At 42.4% G+C, this 23163-nt stretch overlaps 1 long non-coding RNA gene across 1 annotated transcript; it reads left to right on the forward strand.

Annotated features, from left to right (window-relative positions):
* Window positions 1-958: 958 nt before the first annotated feature.
* LOC117507636 lies at window positions 959-18777 on the forward strand. The gene is made up of 3 exons (XR_004559804.1): window positions 959-1062; window positions 2356-2358; window positions 18768-18777. It is a non-coding gene; the product is annotated as an uncharacterized LOC117507636 (long non-coding RNA).
* The last annotated feature ends 4386 nt before the right edge of the window (window positions 18778-23163 follow it).

The raw sequence follows: 23163 nt of genomic DNA on the forward strand, positions 1-23163 counted from the left end.
ATAATTTTCATATGATGAGGTTGCAGAACCATACAGAATTTCATGTGTCAAAATTAGGATGTTAAAATTTGCTTTTTTTTTTTTAATGGAACTCAGTGAAGGTATTTATTTAATTTAACCAGGTTTGTCCCATTGAGGTCGAGATCTCTTTTGCAAGGGAGACCTGGATAATTATAAAGTTTCCAATTCACGTAACCTGCATGTCTTTAAATGTGGGATGAAACCAAAGCACCGAGAGGAAACCCACACAAACACGGGGAGAACATGAAAATCCCACACAAAGGCCACAGGTGGGAATCGATCCCATTACCTTCTTGCTGTGAGGCAATAGTATTAAACACGAAGCCACCGTGGCCATTTCAGGTGCACTGTTGCCATAATAAAGTACAGCCATCAGTTCTCAAAGACACAAAAACATGGATAAATATTGTGGTGCCTGCCAGGATAGATGTGATAGAGGTGAAAATGAGCCATCTTAACCATCTCGCGAATATGCAGGTCAAAGATGAAAAACATCCAAAAGCACTTTCATGATCATGAAATGCACAGCCACCAGTGGTGGGCACAGTTCAGATAATCTGATAGTAGATCATTATCAAACGTAATGTTTTTGCTATCGGATTAGCTTTTCAGATAAATTTTAAAACCATCATCGGACCAATTATCTTCCGATAAATTTAATTCCGATAACTTTCAGTCCGATTAATTTTTTTTTTGCTGGTAAAGTTTAACAGATAAAAACATTTGTAAAGCCTAAAATCAAACATTTCAGTCCATTTGTTGTGTGTTTATAGCCACAAGCAGACTAAGTTGGTTCCACTCCTCCAGCCAATACAAAGGAGTCGGTATCGGGTTATTTGGTCTGGTGACTTTTAGTCAGGATTCTGACATTTTGCTGATTGGCTGAGACACGCCGCTCTCTGATTGGCTGCAGCCTTTGTTTACAACGTTTCAAACCTCCAAATGTTTTCGGTTGCCGTGCGAATTCCAGACACACAAAGCAAATAGCTGGTTTCCATTTTGGTTTGACAGGGGTGAGATAAACTCCCACACCCGACATTTGTGACATTTTGCAACTAGTTTGTCTCACTTTTCAAATCTTTCAGTTTGTTTTTCACATTTTCAGCAGTTACGGCACAGCCAATCACAGAGCATGGTGTGATAGCCAATAGCGGCCGACATATCAGATGGACCAATCACAGCCATGTTTTCAAAAACACGCTACCAGTCTCTTTGTGTAAGAGACTGTGGTACCAGTGCTACGAGCAGACTGGCTGTCTGTCACTTGCTGATGACATCATCATTAAGCACAAAACGCGATTGGTCGGTAGACGCAGGGAGCATTGTGGGTGTAGTTCAGGTTCACTTTGGACATTACAGTGACTTGTACACTCGACACAAACAAAACAGACAAATTTTAACATTATTTTAGTTTATCTCTTTGTGGCTGTAATTTAATCGCCAAGACTCGGTGGGGGAGAGGAGCTCTCACGGCGCAGCTCGGTGTACAGAGGGTGGGACTATTCTTCACGTTTCGACATTGTTTTGCATTTTAAAAAAGGAGGCTTTATGTACCACATATTTACTATGTGGTTTTTACTCTGCCAATCAATGCATTAATGGATGTATTTCGGTTGTTAAAGCTGCAGGGTTCAAAGCAGCAGCTTTTAGCTCGTAAATGATGGTGTATCTAATACCGACATAAACTGTGACTTCTAATACTGTGTTTAACTCAATCAATCAATCAACTTTTTTCTTATATAGCGCCAAATCACAACAAACAGTTGCCCCAAGGCGCTCCATATTGCAAGGCAAGGCCATACAATAATTATGAAAAACCCCAACGGTCAAAACGACCCCCTATGAGCAAGCACTTGGCCACAGTGGGAAGGAAAAACTCCCTTTTAACAGGAAGAAACCTCCAGCAGAACCAGGCTCAGGGAGGGGCAGTCTTCTGCTGAGACTGGTTGGGGCTGAGGGAAAGAACCAGGAAAAAGAGACTTTCAAACTGCTTTTGAAAGATGATGACAGGGTTTGGGTTTTTTTTTTATTCATTAATTTTTCGTGTGTTCTTTGTGTTTGTGATCCTTGAATTTACCCAGCAGTCCCTGCGGCGCTTAAAGTGAAACTGGTTTATTAGAAGCCGACAATCTAATCTGATGTGGCTTCGTCCAAATCAATACTAATAGTTATCAATTATCTGTAATAAAGATAACTTTTTTAGCAGTTTATCGGTTTATCGTTATAAAAGATAACTTTTCAGTTATCTGATTAAGGGTTATCGAAGCTAACTTTTTGGTTAGCTGTGCCCACCACTGACAGCCACCCACTGGCAACATTAACACGTCAGGGCAGCGTGTTTCTGGAAGGACCAATAACACTCAGTTTTGTCTGCTCTCAGTTTAAAAGCAGAAAACTGGAATATATCCAGTTTAACTAGTTGAATACAAAAAGGCTTTCTTCATTTAGTTTCCACAGAGTTTTAGACCTCAGAATGAAAGAGCAAAAAGATGGGACACTATTCAGCTCAATACGCCTGGAGTTTGAAGAAAAGGTCATTCCATCCACTGAGGTTTGCACGCAAAGTGAAGTCTGCTGATTTTTAAAAGGCTGACTGAAACTTTGACTTCTTTGTACTGATAATTCAAAGCTCCAATTCAGAATCAACATTTATGGGTAGATAAAATCTGCATAGCGATTCTTGAAAGATGCTGCAAAGTTTTACTAATTTAATACAATTGCAAATTAGGAAACAGTGGGGGTGGGATGGAAAATGGAAAACAAAACATTTATTTTGACTTCTATTTCATTGAAGGCAAGATGAACCCAAGCTATATATTTTTATCATTGAGAATATTAGCTTCATAGGTTGATGAAACGTTTTCTGTGTTGCACTGAGTAGATTGAATGAATCCCAATCCATCCGTAGCATGAGGACACCTGTATGCGCCATCTTCCATTGTCAGGATGATGTAAACACTCTTCTAACACCATGTAATATTTCTGTCTTGCCAATAGTAAATTGTTTAGGCTAAAGGCCCCGTGACACTTGCACGACTTTTGACTTTGATTCATGCACCCATACGCAGTGTGTAGTACTGGAGAGTAAAGTCACTGTGAACAGGTATAGACTGAACACGAGATGTGCAAAGCCGCCTTCAAGTGCGTAAAGAGAATTTCGAAATGTTTAAAAAAAACACGCACCTCGTCAAGTAAAGAAGTAAACAGTGCGAGTGATTTCAGCGTTTCAGTGCACCGCATAACAGCGCAGCTCATCTGAACGATTATAACAGGTTGTTAAATCTATCATAAACATACTTTTACAGCTGCACAGAAGAAGGAAAGAACATGCAACTGTCTTACCAAGCCATTACAATATAAACATGACAAATAATTACCTTTTTAGACGGCTGCAAATGCTTTCTCCACATCATTCAGCGCACACATGTGTGAAAAGCAGCAGCTGGAGCCCTCCTCTGTGATTCCAGAAGCGATTAGAGCTGTTTTCAACAGACAGAAAATGATTAAAAAATCTAAATGATCATAAATCAAAATAATTACTTTATATATACCGTGTCCAGTGCACAATGCGTGGCAGTCAGTGAAACAAAGCATGGCATCCAACCGGGAAGACAGCAGGTGGGATTGTCACGACAATGTGCGTGCAAGTGTGCGGATCAAAGTCGTGCAAGTGTCAGGGCACCTTAACAGTGACTCAAATTTCAGAATGGTGGTGTGGGCTAATGGCCACTGCATGCCTGATGTAATGGGCCACTTTCTCCATATGATGGACCCTTCTCAGACATCAATGGGCCTATGCAAAGATAAAACAAAATAAATTAAATGATTTAAGATTTGTAATTTTTTTCAGGTATTCTTAGAACCACAACTTGACCCAGTTAAATTTAAATACAATACAACTTTTGTATTTCATTACTTTTAGATGAGATTTCATGTTATGCATAGATCATAAATACGGTTTAAAAGTAAAAACATATTAATATTGGATGGACTTAGACTTCTTTTAAACTTTATTCTACTGATGCAGAGCTGCATCATACATGGGAGCACTGTATGACAGTGTAAATGGGACATTTTTTTTTTCATTAAACAATTTTGAATTGAATTACATTATTCACTCTGGATGACGTTACTGTACCCAGAGCTCATTAAATGAATTTTTTGGATGTCAAGCCACTGCGTCATCAATGTTTTGTCAATATTAAGTTTGATTTGTGCAAATGATGGCTTCTCATAAAATATCACCATCTTAGATTTAAACTCATTTTAGGCAGCAATGACAGAACTTCACAGATACTTTGTTTGACCACTTCCCGAAACTACAAATTCTCATCTCTATTATCCATTTCTCCAATGGACCATCTTTGACTTACAGCCAGTCCTAGAGGCCGCAGAAGGTCATATGGGTATGTCTCGTCTCTGTTCCTGTGTGTCAAGGATGGGACCCAATGAGGCGGACTCAGTTGAAAAAGGCAATGGATTAAAGGGTAGAAAGGTTTGCTCATAATGAATAATTGATGGTGTTCACAAGAGTAGATGCTGAGGCATGAAAAGAGGAGGCATCTTTGGTCTGAAGGAAGGCCAGGAGCAAATTAACCAGGGCGAGGTGGAGCCAGTGGAACTGGTGGTGGTGGCAAACTAAAATACAAAGAGTGACAGGCTTATAAGAAAACACTACACGGCACAAAGCACTGAACTGCAAACTACTGCAGACAAAGTACTACAGATATGAGGCCAATGCAAGAATCTGGCCAGGATGAAGAGCCAGAGGGTTAAAATATTACAAGGGTGATCAGTTTCAGGCGTCACAGCCACCACAGGTGTGTCAAATAATCAGCTCTACTGGCAAAACAAGGAGGGAAGACAGAGGGAGTGTGACCGATCTATTCTCCACTGTTGCCTAACTGTTGCTGTGGTGTGGATGGACACACAGGACACGGCATGAAAAATTGGAGAGGGAAGGCACTCACTCCATTTAATGGTTGGTGATCTGGTAATTCATAAAATAAAACTTCAGTTCAGGTCCATCTGGCTCCACACTATAAACAACACATACATACATACATACATACATACATATTAGCATACACCACAGGTTAGCATACACCATGGGTGCACCCGACCAGATATACTAAACTTAAGTGCACCATAACATGATGCACACATGGGTAACATTGTTACAAATAAAATTAAAAGTCGAGATGAACATAAAAACATTTAAAAGCACAGGATGGAAACAGATGACCACCTACCTCTTCCATTAGAGCAAGCAAAAAAGGAAGAGGCGGGCGAATACTCCCGAATTTATAGCGGGACACACACGAAGAAGAAGAAGACGACACCACCAACAAGAAGAGCCTGGAGGACCAACTAAAATAGCCCAGTGCACAAAAAAAAAGTACCAGGTAAAAATGAAAATATAAGAAAATGTAAAGGGACAACCAAAAACTAATTTACAGAGATTTAGCAGTCCATATTAATCCTCTTACATACACCCCGCATAAATCCTGCTAAATTGGTGCATGTATGTATGTAGCAAATTAGTTCCAGTCAGCGTCAGTAACCATCCACCGTGGGATCAAGCTTGGAGAAGGAGCGGCCGGCTTCTTCAACAGCAGGGACTCGATGGATGGTGTGTACATCCATCATGGGTGCTCTCTATTCATGAAAAAACAAACAAAAACAGAATTACCAACACTCAAATCATAGCACTCCATCAAACAAAATAACTTTGGGTCTCCCTACCCAGCCAACATACTTCCTACAAAAGAAAGCACAAAACTTGAGTCATTCATAGCTTGCTTGTTCATCTCACATACTAAACAAGCAGGAGGTTTAACCTGTCGACCAGCCCTAGTCCGAAAGGGTCATGACTGCTCATGGGGTAGTGTATGGCCAATCATGCCCGGTGGAGGCTGAGAAGGGAAACCCTGAGGTTCATCACATAGTGAAAAACCTCCACTGGAACTTAATGCCACTGTGTCTACATCATCCTCAGCAGACAGCCCACCCGCAGACTCAACATCGATCTGACTGACAACAGTGTTCACATTAAAGACATCGCTCGTACGCAATAGCCAATTGAAAGTCTTTGTTTCACTGTCCTGCACTTCCACAGAAACCACAGGATCAATGTTCACGAAGGAGGGACATTCAGATAGCCAGCTATGCATCGGAATCAGTTCCTGACGTGACTGACAATATCCCGCTCCGTACCAGTCCAGAAGAACCTCTGCCTGGCCAGGGACAGCGTCCGAGCCTGAACTTGATGTTCAGCCGAGTCATGGAGGCCAGCAAGAACTTGTGACTTCAACGAATCTGGGACAACAAATTGCTGAATTGTCGTGTTCATTTTATTGTCCTTTTTCATCCGGTACAACATCCCATTTGTGGTGGACAATTTAGGCCAATGTATGAGTAGTTTCCTTACCCCACAAGATTCACTCACATGTTGATGTTTTGTGGGCCTTTTGTGTCTCTGAACATAAAAGAAAACTCTGTCCAGGGTCACATCCTGCTCCTACATATTCGCAAGCTGAATTTTTGGCAGGGAGGTATGGTCATTCACATCGATGGCCTGAGGGATATCAGAGCTGGTGCCTCTGATTTGAATGGCACTACTTGGATCATGAGCGCTCAACACAGCCTCGACATCCTCAAGGGACAGTGACATTTGCAGTGAAGGAGAGTTGACAACGTCCCCAGACTAACTAACAAGCTGACAGTTGTTTGTGCACGTGAACACATCTTGGACTCTCTGATCTGTTAATTCACTGACTTGGGAAAGCAGGAATGAATATGGGTTAGTGACAAGGTGGTGGGCAATACAAGACCTCACAAAGGGCTCCCTACCCATCAGCCACGACATTCTTAGTACTTGGGGCATAGTTAAGGTCAAAACTGTAAGCAGCGAGCTTTGACACCCACTTCTGCTCACAAGCATCCAGTTTGGGTTTAGTCAAAATGTAAGTCAGTAGGTTATTATCAATTCACACAGAAAAGGTCCATGCTTTCAACCAATGACTAAATTTGTCACAAACTGCCCCCTCCAGGCGGTGTCCTGGGTAGTTCAACTGGGCATGAGACAGAGTCCTACTGGCAAATTCTACAGGCCTGGCGACCTTACCACGAGGTGGCAGTTGTGAGAGGACTGCTCCTATACCATCAAAAGAAGCATCCACAGTGAGAATAAAAGGATTGTCAAAGTCTCGGAAAGCCAAGGTCACACAAGCACTAAGTGTTTCAGAGTCTCTAAAGCTTTTCTGCAGTCATCAGTCCAGTCAGCGGGAGTCAAATTCACTAAACCCTTCTTAAAGTTAGGCTTGGGGTTCCGGCCCCTTCATTTGGAATTAGTGGGTTCTGACAGGATGGCAAACAAAGGCCTAGCCTTAGCCGAACAGCCTTCAATGAAGTGGTGGTAATACAAATTCATACCTAAGAAAGACCTTATTTTCTTAGCACTGAGAGTTACACCATCCAACTCCATAAGGTCAGATTCCTGAATATCACTGATGGCCTGAACCTTACTGGAATCAGTTTTAACACCTTCTTCGCAGACAATGTGACCTAGAAACTTAATGGCGCGCTGGAGGAAATGACACTTTTTGGGTGAAAGCTTAAGGTTGTTGGCAGCCAAACGTGAAAAAAAATCTCTAAGCACTCTAACGTGACCTGTTCACCATCAGGTCGTCTAGGTAGCACAACAGACTGGTAAAGTTCTCAACACCAAAAACTGACATTATCATGCACATCAATGTTGCAGGACTGTTTGTTAGCCCTTGCGGCATCCTGTTATACTTGGGCAGGCCAAAGGAGGCGATGAAGTCAGTGTAGTTTTAGTCATCTTCAGCAACCCAACATTATAAAACCCTGAAGTGAGGTCCATGGTGGAAAAGAACACACTGCCACACAGTGCAGCAAGCACATCTGTCTGGTGAGGCAAGGGGTGCACATCCTTGACAGTCCTTCTATTGAGCCATCTGAAATCATTACAAATGCGCAAATCACCACTGGGTTTCACAACAAGAACAAGTGGAGACAAGTACTCACTTTGCGACTTCCTTATTATTCCCAATTCCTCCATGTCATTTAAAGCAGTTCTGAGTTTCTTTGTGCCTTGAAAATGTGGAGTTGTACTGTTTGTACTGTTCATTGATGTGTAGCAACTTGTTTTTCCACTCCAAAGATACCTCACAAGACGTGATGTCGAGATTCTGCGGCCCATATCATTGAGAATCTTCATGATCTCCTCTTCCGTTCTCAGAGTAGGCAAAACTGTTGTGTTCTGACTACATAACTGGACACATTTTGTTTCAGGTAAATCCTGTACAGACAAACAGAGATACATCCACTAGTTTTGCTTTCTTTTTCAGTGTGAGCGGCTTAGCAGTGGGGTTACCAACTTTAACGGGCACCCAACCATCACCATAGAGGGTGGGGACAACTCTCCCTAAAAGGATCTGAGCTGGTCTTGTTCTGGACTGAGTGGGCTCAATGAGGACTGTGCTCCCCACAGCAGAAGCATTAGCAGACGGCAACTTGGCCCGCACCAAATGTTCAGACAGAGGTTGCAATGTGACACATTTCTTCAACTTAGCAGTTCTCAGTTTATCAGGTAATGACTTATTTTCACACTGAACTGTCTGAGACAACAGTGACAACAAATGCGGTAGGTTATCACTATGAGCACCTGGTTGCTGAGAAAAAACAGCCCCATCAGCAGGGGCCTTGATTTGTGTCATGAGCCATCTCAGAATGTTGCTCCCCAAAATCACCTCCATCTGTTTGGCCTGGGACCACTAGGAAAGAAATAAAAACTTTACAGCCATACACTAAAACAGACAAGTCTTACAGAGCAGTGGGCATTACCATGTGACCTCTGCAGCCAACAATAACAAAATCTCTGGCTGTTGCCCTTTAAAAATTTGGTAAAGACCTCTCAAGCACAGCGTCTGTCTCCTCACTAATATAGCACGCATAGATCCACTGTCCACCAGTGCCTTAAAAACATGTCTATTTTCAGTGACCACCTCAGTGTGAAACAAACTGTCAGTCTGTGAAAGTCTTCGCAGACGCTGCATAATCAGTGTTTCATCAGAAGACGCTGCGCTGATAAGCATATCACAGAAAGAATCATACTCAACAGCCAGGTCCTGGTTGGGAGGTAGACTAACCTGGTTTGCACTGTCCTCTGCTGAACACAGACCACTCAGTTTCCCTGATACCCAGAGGGGTAGAGCTTCTTGCCTTGAGGGCAAGTAAGTGTGTTTTGAAACACAAGGTTCGGTCAGATCGGCACACAGAAATGATCACACAGACTGCATTTTGCTAGAATAAAAAGGCGTATATTTATTCCCCACAAAAGCAGTTACATCAAACACAAGTGGTTGCAGCGCATTTTTCTCTTACCGTGACGCCTTTAAGGTGGAGAGCCAACACCTTCAGCAGAGTGCGCCTGTCAACCGGCTGGGCGTTCGTACGTTAACCCGCAGCAGACTCTGTTGAAGCATGGTTCTACTCCCTCTTTTCTAGTGTGTCCGCGAAGGGAGGGTGAGTGGCCAACTCAACCTCCCTGGCGCACATAATTTCTTTAATCAACAGGCATCTGAAAGTTATTTCAAAGATATAATAAAAGCAGTTCTTCACTCCAGTTCAGAATGATCCAGCATGCTTCACTCCCAGTCGTTAGTGGCTACGAAAACAAGTCGTGCTATCAGTAACAAGTACATCCAGCTCTTCGCTCCCAGTTCAGACTGACCCCAGAGTGCTAAAACAAAATTAAATAACAATACATTCTCAGGGTTACTTTAAGACAGGTGCAAACAGCACAATAACATTTTTATTATACATTCCACTCTTGGTGTTTTGCACCAGTCAATTTATGTAACCACCAACAGATTCAGGTAAGGCTGGGCTCCAGCCTATTCCAGCGATTATGTCCTGCCATAGCATTTCCCACATTTCTTCCAGTGATTCACAAACAAAATTTTGAGTAATATAGTCGTGCCCAAACAATATACTCATACAAAACCCGATGTTGTGGGGTCTAATGTAACATTATATTGGTTTACTCCAAAAGGCATGAATTAACAGTGTCAATTTCATCGCATTCGTTGAAATATTACCCATTCCACCTCTCGCCTTAAACGTATAACATAGATACATGTAAAAGTGTTACAAAAAGTCATCACACATATTGCTATAATTAATAGTATCAAAGGTGGCACTAAGGTACTCCTGGCAGTGACAGACATCCCTGAAAAGATATCCCACCAATGATGTGCTGATGCTTGCTGTACTAATTTTGCCACATGTTTTACCCGGTCACTAGCTATCAATGTAGACACCATGAGACTGGAGATGTTGGACGTAAGTGACTCTATTAATTGCTGAATTTCCGTAGATTGTTCCAATGCGCATTTGAAACGCTCCAGGGAAAGACTCCATGGGGAATGCAATACATCCCATTGTACCGAAGTCAGCCGACTTGATACAGAATAATTAGTCAAACGATACGTCCGGTCTCCCCAGTGCCATAAGTGCACATTGTTCAGGCAGCCAGTAAACGGAACCGAAGGTACTTGTGAATTATTTTTCATTGTTGCAACACACAGAGCATGTGGGCCGATCTGCCACAACAGTTCTCTTGGTGTTTCCCTAGTCCAGTCACAAGTACAACCTCTGAGTCGGTTAGACATGGATTGGCATATCCCGTTTTGCAGCACACAGGCCACTACCTTTATCTGTTTTGTCACACATTTTGGTATCAAAAGTCATATTAGTTTTTGGTTCTAACCACTCTCCATCCATATGCAAGAACCAATAACCATTAGCCGTTATCACAGGTAACACTTGATATTTACAAACAACCTTTGGTTGTGTCACATTGTACTGGGTCCATACCCAGTACATACTGTTTCATTACATTGTGTATATGCTGGATGTAGCTTTAACATAAGGTGTTGCAATGTTCCAAATCCTTCTCCAATCATGATAGTTCCCTGTAGTAATATTCGCTGAAATATTTCCCTTTGAGCCTCTGCATGAATGGTTTGTAATGTACATGCTGTCCAATTCCCATATGCGAAATATTTTTAAATGCATCATAAGTTTCATTCCATAATTTCAATTGCCATTGAAAACTTTTTTGCCATAAATTAGCATTTTGTAATTGCCCCACCAATGCGGTTGGTAACCACTCTCCAACCTGATGGAGCGCTTGAGACGAATATTGTCCAGTATTAGATAGCATTGTTCTAGTTACCTCATTATCAACTGTATTCGACACCCCCAGGACAGTTCCTGTTCCTCCTAATAGAGTGTCATACCACGCCCTTTGACGTCTTATGTTCACTCTAGCATTAAGAGTGACATTACATCCCATCGGAGTTCTTCCATCCTGTTTGGAACAATGGTATCTCTTCAAGTTCGTTTCCTTCCATCATCCCCAGCAGCTGGAGACCATGGCACCACCTACAAGGAGGAGTATGACCCAGCAGCCGACACCTCCAATCCCGGGGCTTCCACTGGTTGCCATAGCGACGCCCGCCTCTTGTGGTCCTCGATCGCCCGATCAGCAACTCCCAGCAGGGCATCAATCCGAGCCTAGACAACACAAGTGTAACTACGGGTAGAATGACAACGATTAGTCTTCTCTTACATAACACTTTGATACAGGCACATTTACCCATTTTCTTCACCCTGATAGAGTATACTAACAGTTGCATCATTCCCTTGAGCTATAATTTCTGCCGCCTTAGGCGGTCCGTTAGGTTGTTTCACCCAAACTTTGGCACCTGCTTGATCTGAGGCCTGTAATTGAGCAATTTTGTCCCCTTTGTTCAATATCAGGGGTTGTTCTCCAAACAATCTACAAACCACTCCAATCTCACCTTGATAATCTGCATCTATCACTCCGGCTTGAATAGTTAGCCCTTTGAGTGATAGACCACTACGTGGCAGGACATGCCCATATGTGCCCTTCGGACACTGTAGGCCTAGTCCTGTTTTTACCACTTGAATTTGGTCAGGTACCAATGTGACAGTAGTCAATGTTCTTAAGTCTAGTCCTGCTGAGCCTGGAGTTGCTCTGACAGGTAGTTCCGCTTGTGGATCAATTTTCCACATTTTGATGCTTTCTGTAGTATGCTCTATCATTTCTCCTGAAATCATTCTTATCAAGGGTGTGGATCCCGACCCTAAAGGTCGATTGTTCAGCTGATCCACAGCAGTAGTCAAGTCCTGTTTCCAATGTCGCATAGTGCGATCTTTTGACAGCTTCCGTAGGGTCTCTTTAAGAAGCCCGTTCATTCGCTCTATTACCCCGCCGCTTGCGGGTAATAGGGAATATGATAAATCCATTCAACATGATGTTCTTGGGCCCACTCTTTCACTTTATTTCCTGTAAAATGAGTACTGGCAAACCATAATACTGCTGTTTCAAACACTTAAGTGTGGCCATTTGATTTGCAAATTTACATGGATGCACTACCAAGACCCCAGAAAATGTATCTACAGCAGTGCATGCATGTCTACATCCCTTAGACATGGGGCAGTGGTCCAATAAAATCTAACTGCCAAATTTGACCAGGACTTTTTCCACGATTTAACTGCCCATGCAAATGTTGAGGAACACCCTTCCGGTGGTGTTGACATTGTTCACACTCAGTGATTGCTGTTTTCACATCATCCAATTTTAGATCAATACCTCGATCTCTGGCCCATTTTAGGGTACCTTGAACCCCCCAATGTCCTGCTTTGACATGAGCCCATCTAGCCAATCCTGGGCTGGATTGTCTTAATTCAATCATTACTTTTACTAATTGATCTGCAGCTTTATTATATAAGCTTCTGAGTCTTGTCCATTAGTGTGTTACATCTACATGCATCACAGTAATAGGAATTGTTTTAGCCTTTTCCCAAATGTCTTCCCACAATTCTCTTCCCCAAACTTCTTTAGAATGTATTTTCCATTAGTGGCATGCCATGTAGGCATCCAGGTAAGTAGTCCTTGGGTCACTGACCATGAATCTGTATAAATATGGAGGCCCTGTGGTCCTCCCTGCATGACCACCATATGCACGGCCTTCAACTCCGCCCACTGACTGCTTTTTCCTTCTCCTAATTCTTCCAGAGACTGACCTAATTGTGGATAAAAGCTCCTGCTTTCATCGCCTTTTTTCCTGCTTGATATGACAGGAACCATCAGTGAACCATGCTCGACTTTTCTCATCATCTGACAAATCATCCCACCTTTTTCCTGCTTTAACAGGAGATTCCTCCAATGGTTGAACTTCAAAAGGTCCTCATCTTCCTCAGGAGCATCAGCTACTTGTTCATGCAGCAATGACACCCCTTTTTCACCTGGTTTTACACGCTCTGACACATACCATTTCCATTTTATCACACTAGCCTCCTGAGCTGTCCCTATTCGGTGAGTGGTGGGATTACTCATCACCCATGAGAGAATAGGTATCTGTGTCCTCATCATTACTTCATGTCCCACCGTTTGTGATTCAGTTTCAATCAACGCCCAATAGCATGCTAAAAGCTGTTTTTCAAAAGGTGTATAACGCATACCTGCATCCGGGAGTTTTCTCGACCAGAATCCTAAAGGTTTCGTATCCTGTTTTGTTTTTGCCATAAGCTCCAATTAGCATAATCATTTAGAGCAGACACTTGAAGTTCTACTGGTCCTGATTGCATTTTTCCTAAGGACACAGCCTGCTGTATGGCTTCCTTTGCCATATCAAATGAGCATTGTTGTTCCTCTCCCCATACAAACTCTTCTTTCTTTCTAGTGCATCGATATAAAGGCTGCAAAATCTGTCCTAAATGTGGAATATGATGTCGTTGTGCATCTGTATTTCCCTCTCTCCTTTATTCCAAACTATTCCTAAGAATTTCACTGTTTGAGCTGGTCCCTGAATCTTTGCTGGATTAATTTCCCAGCCAAATGATTTCATATGAGTCACTAATTTCGGTAGATATTCCACTACTTCTGCTTCTGTATCTTCTTGAAGCATAATGTCATCAATGTAATGTGAGATCATCATTCTCATTGGAACCTGGAACTGTTCCAAATGCTCCGCCACCACTCTATGACAAATAGTGGGACTGTGTAAATATCCTTGTGGCAATCTTGTGAATGTATATTGCCGTCCTTCCCACGTAAATGCAAACTGTTCCATCCTATCCTCTGGGATTGGTATGGTAAAGAATGCATTGGCCAAATCTATAACAGCATACCACGTACCACTATGATGTGCACTCGTTCAATTATACTCACAGCATCAGGTACAGCTGAAGTCAAAGCCGGTGTATGTTTATTTAGACCTCTAAAGTCTACAGTCATTCTCCATGTACCATCCGATTTACGGACTGGCCACAATGGATTATTCCATTTTGTTGTCACTGGTTTCAAAACTCCTGCCTCCAAGTTGTCTTTTATGGTTGCAGTAATTTCTGCTTGTCCTCCAGGAATACGATATTGTTTCTGATTAATCACACATGTAGCCTCTGGAATGGAAAAGGTTTCATTTTTACTTTTCCCACCAGAATCATTCTTACGTTTGCTATCCCAAATTGAAATTTACCTGTTCTAAATGCAAAGTCATTCCAGCTAAAATATCCATGCCAATTATCCATTCATTAATTGGAGTCACTATTACAGTGTACACTTTAATTGGCATATTTCCAATTTTAAGCGGTATCGATATATTTTTTCCATACACCAATTGTCCACCTAATCCAGTTAAAGGAACCACCGGTCCCTTCATTTTCTCTGGATTACCGTGAATTAGTGAGGCCTCCGCTCCTGTGTCCACTAAAGCCGAGGTGACTTGAACTGATTTTTTCCAAAATATTTCCAATCACACATGGGGTCTAATATCACTTGTGAACCATTGTTTTAATTCTCGGCGGGCCACAAGAGTTTGACCATCATCCTAATCTTCCTCGCAAGGGTCAAAGCTCCAAGAACGCCTTTCTTTATTTTTCCCCTTCTTTTTGTCTTTCTTTCCTTTCCGGACTGCAGCTATTTGCACCAGATCATCATCAAAGTCCTCCTCCTCCTCCTCCTGTAGGGGAGGGGCACTAGGTTTCACTCCTTTCTTTTCTCCCTGCAAAATTTCTTTCAACAATGAGGCCAATTCAAACATATCAGGGCGCATCCCTGACACACAAGTCACTTTCAATCCTTTTTGTTTACATTTTTCAGCCAAGAAGGAAGTTGGTACACCGTCTATTTCTTCGGCTTGAATTTCCAATTGCTTCACTTGTTGTTCTAATCTTGTCACCTTTTGTGATTTAGCACATTCTGATGAGCGGACTGTATCTAAAGTTAAAACCCGCTCTTTCCAGGCTTCTGCACAAATCCACATCATTTCATGAATACCTCCCAACGGAGCTTTCTCTTTAACCTCCACCCGTTTTAACATTTCACATAAAACTGGCGGAGTCGCGGTGGGAATCGCTCCAGTCCACGGCCCAGGGCGTCCCCCACGTCGCCGTAGAAGCTGGCCTATTTCCTTAAAAGTGATCCCATCCCACCCCGGGACCACTTCTTCCTGCTGAGATGCCACCTCCGCATCTCTCTTTCCCAATCTAAAGCAAGACTCCTGCTGAGATGCCACCTCCGCATCTCTCTTTCCCAATCTAAAGCAAGACATTTCTGTGTGTAGTCTGAGCGTAACCGTATCCTGCCGACAACGCCAAAAATGTTTTGAAACACAAGGTTCGGTCAGATCGGCACACAGAAATGATCACACAGACTGCATTTTGCTAGAATAAAAAAGCGTATATTTATTCCCCACAAAAGCAGTTACATCAAACACAAGTGGTTGCAGCGCATTTTTCTCTTACCGTGACGCCTTTAAAGTGGAGAGCCAACACCTTCAGCAGAGTGCGCCTGTCAACCGGCTGGGCGTTCGTACGTTAACCCGCAGCAGACTCTGTTGAAGCATGGTTCTACTCCCTCTTTTCTAGTGTGTCCGCGAAGGGAGGGTGAGTGGCCAACTCAACCTCCCTGGCGCACATAATTTCTTTAATCAACAGGCATCTGAAAGTTATTTCAAAGATATAATAAAAGCAGTTCTTCACTCCCAGTTCAGAATGATCCCAGCATGCTTCACTCCCAGTCGTTAGTGGCTACGAAAACAAAGTCGTGCTATCAGTAACAAGTACATCCAGCTCTTCGCTCCCAGTTCAGACTGACCCCAGAGTGCTAAAACAAAATTAAATAACAAATACATTCTCAGGGTTACTTTAAGACAGGTGCAAAACAGCACAATAACATTTTTATTATACAAAGTGGCACAGAAAACACCATTTATTCTTATGGCAATGGGTGAATGCATCCTGAGAGCCATCATTGCAAAGTGAACATGGGGTATGGTTTGAGCCCTCCACTTCTGGGTTATTTCAATTCACGATGTGGCCTCCAACCAGTCTGGACATTACTCTGGTTCTGCAACAGGACTTTTTCTAACATGGTAATCAGTCTTTCCATAGCAGAGTTATCAAAAGCATTCACGGCCCGAGAAACATCAGTGCCCATTTCAGTTTTGTTCACCCCAACTATTTTATTCCCACCAGAACATTTGGGTGTTCTTTCCAGGTGGTACTCATCCAGTACTACCTTGACTTCCTGGGCTGAACATTTATGAATATTTAGGACCTAAAGGTGAGTGACAGGTCTGCTAGGGCAGTGCCTTATGAACACGCTTGTAATGTCCACACTGGGGGTCATCAAACATTTTACCCTGTTCTTTAAGACAGCTCACTGCATTATCGGCAGCCTTATTCAACCTTAGCCAAAACTCATAAGGACCTTTGCTGTCTGCCAGTACTTTAGAATAAAAGTCAGCAAGTGGTACAGAAGATCAAAGATGGGCACCAAAATATTTGCACAAAAAAACTGTAAATGGAATTTGGATTCTCTGAGGCATCAATTCCACCATTTCTTAAATCAAACTTAACATCTTTTGCTCTGCCGCTGAGGTGGATGAGAATCTCCCCAGCTTGATTCTCAACTAGAACACCACTATTTCAAATGAAGTTTCTCATTGACTCTTCCCACTCGTCAATAGTCATAGCGTCTGGACCATCCTCCATAAACACAGGTGGCTCCTTATGGACTGAATCAAATTTATCTGGTGCATTATCAGGATTTTTAGGCACTTCAACAGCAGGGTTAGATGCATTTAACTTTGTAATATTACTATCTGCCAACTGCTGCCCAATCTGATTGGCAATGTTACTCATCTGGTCGACAAGATTCACATTTTCATCAGCAGCCACCTGTGCAGTACTGTACTTAAGCACCTCCAATCTGAAACCTATGCTGGGTTCATCACACGGTGTTAACTTGACATTGCACATCACAATATCACTCAAATCACCAAAAGGAAAAGAAACATATGACCCACACCCCCTACTGAACCCAAAAGGTGTGTTTAACTTGGCAAAGCTAAAAAGAAGTGCAAGCCCAGGCCGAAAGCAACGGGTTCATGGCAACAGTGTGACCGATGGATTCTTCACTGTGCGTTGTGTTGTGCAACTGCTGATGTGGTGTGGATGGACACAGTACACGGCATGGAAAATTGGAGAAGGAAGGCTATCACTCCATTTAATGGTTGGTGATCTGGTAATTCATAAAATAAAACAAAACTCTTCAGGTTCATCTTGCTCCACACGCTCTTCCATTAGAGCAAGCAAAAAGGAGGGAATAAAATAAAATGTACATGTTAATTCATAAAATAAAGCAAAACTCTTCAGTTCAGGTCCACACTCTAAACAACACATACATACACATGAGCATACACCACAGGTGCACCCAACCAGATATACCAAACACGATGCATACATGGTTAACATTGTTAGAAAGAAAACTGAAAGAAAATTAAAAGTCGAGATGAACATAAAAGCATTTAAAAACACAGGATGGAAACAGATGACCACCTACCTCTTCCATTACAGCAAGCAAAAAGGGAAGACGAAACAAGTCCAACTTACTGCTGAGCACCCGAACACAGCTCTCACTTTGTGAGTACAGAGATTGGATGGCCCTGAGAAGGGACCCCCTCACTCCATACTCCCACAGCATGATCATACGCCTTCTCCAAGTCCATGAAACACATGTAGATGGGCATACTCCCTGGCACCTTCCAGGATCCTTGTGAGAGTGAAGAGCTGGACGGTTGATCCATGACCAGGAAGGAATCCGCATTGTTCCTCTTCAATCAGAGGTTTGATTGTCCGGCCAAACTCTCTTTTCCTCTCCTTTTTACTTTGCCACTCCTTAGGCGCTGTCCCAGATCTCAATGCAATGTTGAAGAGACGTCTCATCCGAGACAGTCCCTCCACACCCAGAGCCTTCAGCATTAAAATTTCAGTTTATTTTCATTTATATAGCGCCAAATCACAACAAAGTTGTCTCAAGGCGCTTCACACAAGTAAGGTCTAACCTTACTAACCCCCATAGCAAGCACACAGGTGACAGTGGTAAGGAAAAACTCCCTCTGATGAAGAAACTTCAAACAGACCAGACTGAAAGGGGTGACCCTCTGCTTGGGCCATGCTACCGACACAAATTACAAAACAATTCGCCAAACAAATATACAGGAAATGTTGCCGGTGCGCAGGACAGGAGGGTTTCCAGATCAGATACCACATCCATCTGTGGATGGAGCTGCACCTCAAACAGAGATAAAAAACAGAATCAGGCATCAGAAAGACAACAAATACAGTGTAATTTGTCAGCATTAAGCAACAAGAAAAACAAAAGAAATACTACGGTGATCACCGGCCACTAGCCCTAAGCTTCACTTAAAGAGCCAGGATTTAGATAAAGTTGAGGCAGCAGCCCGCTCTGTTTCCTAATAAAATGAATTAAAAGAGTAAAAAGCACAGTACTATACTCTGCCAGTATGCTAGCCATATGAAAGGGAAAATAAGTGTGTGTTAAGTCTGGACTTGAAAGTCTCTATAGAATTTGACTGTTTTACTGACACTGAGATCATTCCACAGAACAGGGGCACAATAAGAGAAAGCTCTATGACCCAAAGACTTTTTATTAATTCTAGGGACACAAAGTAGTCCTGCACCCTGAGAACGTAAAGCCCGGGCCGGTACGTAGAGTTTAATTGCATTCACCGAGGTAGGTAAGCGAGGTAGGCAGGTGCCACTCCGCAAACAATTTTATAGGCTAGTAGCAGAACCTTAAAATCTGATCTCACTGGGACAGGAAGCCAGTGAAGAGATGCCAAAATGGGTTTAATGTGGTCAAACTTTCTGCTTTGTGTCAAAAGTCTGGCAGCAGCATTTTGAACCAATTGGAGAGCCCTAATGCTGGACTGCGGTTAACCAGAAAATAGAACATTGCAGTAGTCCAATCAAGAAGAGACAAACGCATGAATCAGGGTCTTAGCATCAGCCATAGACAGGATGGGATGAATCTTTGCTATATTTCACAGGTGGAAGAAAGCAGTCCACGTAATATTTCTAATGTGGAGGTCAAAGAACAATGTAGGATAAAAAATTACCCCAAGGTTCCTCACTTTGTCAGTATGATGTATGAAACACTAAGCTTTAACTGGTCAAATTGATGCCGATGTCTCACTGGAACAAGAACCATAATTGTAGTCTTATCAGAGTTTAAAAGTAGGAAGTTGCTAGACATCCAGCTTCTCGCTGATGCAAGGCAATCTTCTAAGGATTTTATGTGAATGAGATTACCGGCAGTTATCGGCATGTATGACTGAGTATCAACAGCATAGCAGTGAAAGGTAATCCCAAAACACCAAGTAGTGCCATATAAAGGGAGAAAAGCAGGGGGCCTAAGACGGACCCCTGTGGAACCTCAAATTTCATGTCACTAAGGTTAGCGGTAGTGTTATTGTACAAAACAGTGAGAACGACTGGTCAGGTATGATGTTAACCATACAAGGGCATTCCCAGTAATCCCAAAATGATTCTCCATCCTATTGAGTAGAATATGATGATCCACAGTATCAAACGCAGATCTAACCGCACCAGAACCGTAGTGGTGTCCTAATCCACTGCAAGCAGAAGATCATTCACCACTTTAGTGAGAGCTGTCTCTGTAGAATGATATTTTCTAAAAGCAGACTTCAGTGGCTCATAAAAATTATTCTCAGTAAGGTAGTCCATGAGCTGCTGTGAAACTACTTTTTCCAGAATTTTAGTGCAACATGACAGATTTGATATCGGCCTATAGTTTTTCAATACACTAGGGTCAGTGGGCTCTTGCTTGCCTCTACTGGTGGTTGGCTCTCACTGCGGTATTGTATCACTTCCTGTTCCGGAGCACAGCGGTGTTTTGCTGTATCTGTTAGCTGTTAATCTGCGCAGTTAGATTGATCTAGTTACCTAGATAACGATTTGTTTCACAGTGTAATCTTCACGTGCCTTAATTAAAGCACTCCCTCTGCTGAATCACCTCTAAATTATTTACACATTATTCACTTTGTGTGTTTTTAGGAATCCGCTAGCTTAGCGCAGCTACTAGCTCTTAGCCGGTTTAGCATGGCGGCTTCTCCTGTCTCTCCCGCACTTTTCTGCTCTGGGTGTGAAATGTTTAGTTATTCCTCGGCCTCCTTTAGCAGTAATGGTACTAGTAATAAGTGTAGCTTATTCGTAGCTTTGGAGGCCAGGCTGGGCGAATTGGAGACTCGGCTCCGCACCGTGGAAAATTCTACAGCTAGCCAGGCCCCTGTAGTCGGTGCGGACCAAGGTAGCTTAGCCGCCGTTAGTTTCCCTCTGGCAGATCCCGAGCAGCCGGGAAAGCAGGCCGACTGGGTGACTGTGAGGAAGAAGCGTAGCCCTAAACAGAAGCCCCGTGTACACCGCCAACCCGTTCACATTTCTAACCGTTTTTCCCCACTCGACGACACACCCGCCAAGGATCAAACTCTGGTTATTGGCGACTCTGTTTTGAGAAATGTGAAGTTAGCGACACCAGCAACCATAGTCAATTGTCTTCCGGGGGCCAGAGCAGGCGACATTGAAGGAAATTTGAAACTGCTGGCTAAGGCTAAGTGTAAATTTGGTAAGATTGTAATTCACGTCGGCAGTAATGACACCCGGTTACGCCAATCGGAGGTCACTAAAATTAACATTGAATCGGTGTGTAACTTTGCAAAAACAATGTCGGACTCTGTAGTTTTCTCTGGGCCCCTCCCCAATCGGACTGGGAGTGACATGTTTAGCCGCATGTTCTCCTTGAATTGCTGGCTGTCTGAGTGGTGTCCAAAAAATGAGGTGGGCTTCATAGATAATTGGCAAAGCTTCTGGGGAAAACCTGGTCTTGTTAGGAGAGACGGCATCCATCCCACTTTGGATGGAGCAGCTCTCATTTCTAGAAATCTGGCCAATTTTCTTAAATCCTCCAAACCGTGACTATCCAGGGTTGGGACCAGGAAGCAGAGTTGTAGTTTTACACCTCTCTGCAGCTTCTCTCCCCCTGCCATCCCCTCATTACCCCATCCCCGTAGAGACGGTGCCTGCTCCCAGACCACCAATAACCAGCAAAAATCTATTTAAGCATAAAAATTCAAAAAGAAAAAAATAATATAGCGCCTTCAACTGCACCACAGACTAAAACAGTTAAATGTGGTCTATTAAACATTAGGTCTCTCTCTTCTAAGTTCCTGTTAGTAAATGATATAATAATTGATCAACATATTGATTTATTCTGTCTTACAGAAACCTGGTTACAGCAGGATGAATATGTTAGTTTAAATGAGTCAACACCCCCGAGTCACACTAACTGCCAGAATGCTCGTAGCATTGGGCCGAGGCAGAGGATTAGCAGCAATCTTCCATTCCAGCTTATTAATTAATCAAAAACCCAGACAGAGCTTTAATTCATTTGAAACCTTGACTCTTAGTCTTGTCCATCCAAATTGGAAGTCCCAAAAACCAGTTTTATTTGTTGTTATCTATCATCCTCCTGGTCGTTACTGTGAGTTTCTCTGTGAATTTTCAGACCTTTTGTCTGACTTAATGCTTAGCTCAGATAAGATAATTATAGTGGGCGATTTTAACATCCACACAGATGCTGAGAATGACAGCCTCAACACTGCATTTAATCTATTATTAGACTCAATTGGCTTTGCTCAAAATGTAAATGAGTCCACCCACCACTTTAATCATATCTTAGATCTTGTTCTGACTTATGGTATGGAAATTGAAGACTTAACAGTATTCCCTGAAAACTCCCTTCTGTCTGATCATTTCTTAATAACATTTACATTTACTCTGATGGACTACCCAGGAGTGGGGAATAAGTTTCATTACACTAGAAGTCTTTCAGAAAGCGCTGTAACTAGGTTTAAGGATATGATTCCTTCTTTATGTTCTCTAATGCCATATACCAACACAGTGCAGAGTAGCTACCTAAACTCTGTAAGTGAGATAGAGTATCTCGTCAATAGTTTTACATCCTCATTGAAGACAACTTTGGATGGATAACCCGTAAGTTGGAGAGGAAATGGCGTCTCACTAATTTAGAAGATCTTCACTTAGCCTGGAAAAAGAGTCTGTTGTTCTATAACAAAGCCCTCCGTAAAGCTAGGACATCTTACTACTCATCACTAATTGAAGAAAATAAGAACAACACCAGGTTTCTTTTCAGCACTGTAGCCAGGCTGACAAAGAGTCAGAGCTCTATTGAGCTGAGTATTCCTTTAACTTTAACTAGTAATGACTTCATGACTTTTTTGCTAATAAAATTTTAACTATTAGAGAAAAAAATACTCATAACCATCCCAAAGACATATCGTTATCTTTGGCTGCTTTCAGTGATGCCAGTATTTGGTTAGACTCTTTCTCTCAGATTGTTCTGTCTGAGTTATTTTCATTAGTTACTTCATCCAAACCATCAACATGTCTATTAGACCCCATTCCTACCAGGCTGCTCAAGGAAGCCCTACCATTATTTAATGCTTCGATCTTAAATATGATCAATATATCTTTATTAGTTGGCTATGTACCACAGGCTTTTAAGGTGGCAGTAATTAAACCATTACTTAAAAAGCCATCACTTGACCCAGCTATCTTAGCTAATTATAGGCCAATCTCCAACCTTCCTTTTCTCTCAAAAATTCTTGAAAGGGTAGTTGT

This window comes from Thalassophryne amazonica, chromosome 3, assembly GCF_902500255.1.
Source record: "Thalassophryne amazonica chromosome 3, fThaAma1.1, whole genome shotgun sequence".
NCBI classification, from domain to species: Eukaryota; Metazoa; Chordata; class Actinopteri; order Batrachoidiformes; family Batrachoididae; genus Thalassophryne; species Thalassophryne amazonica.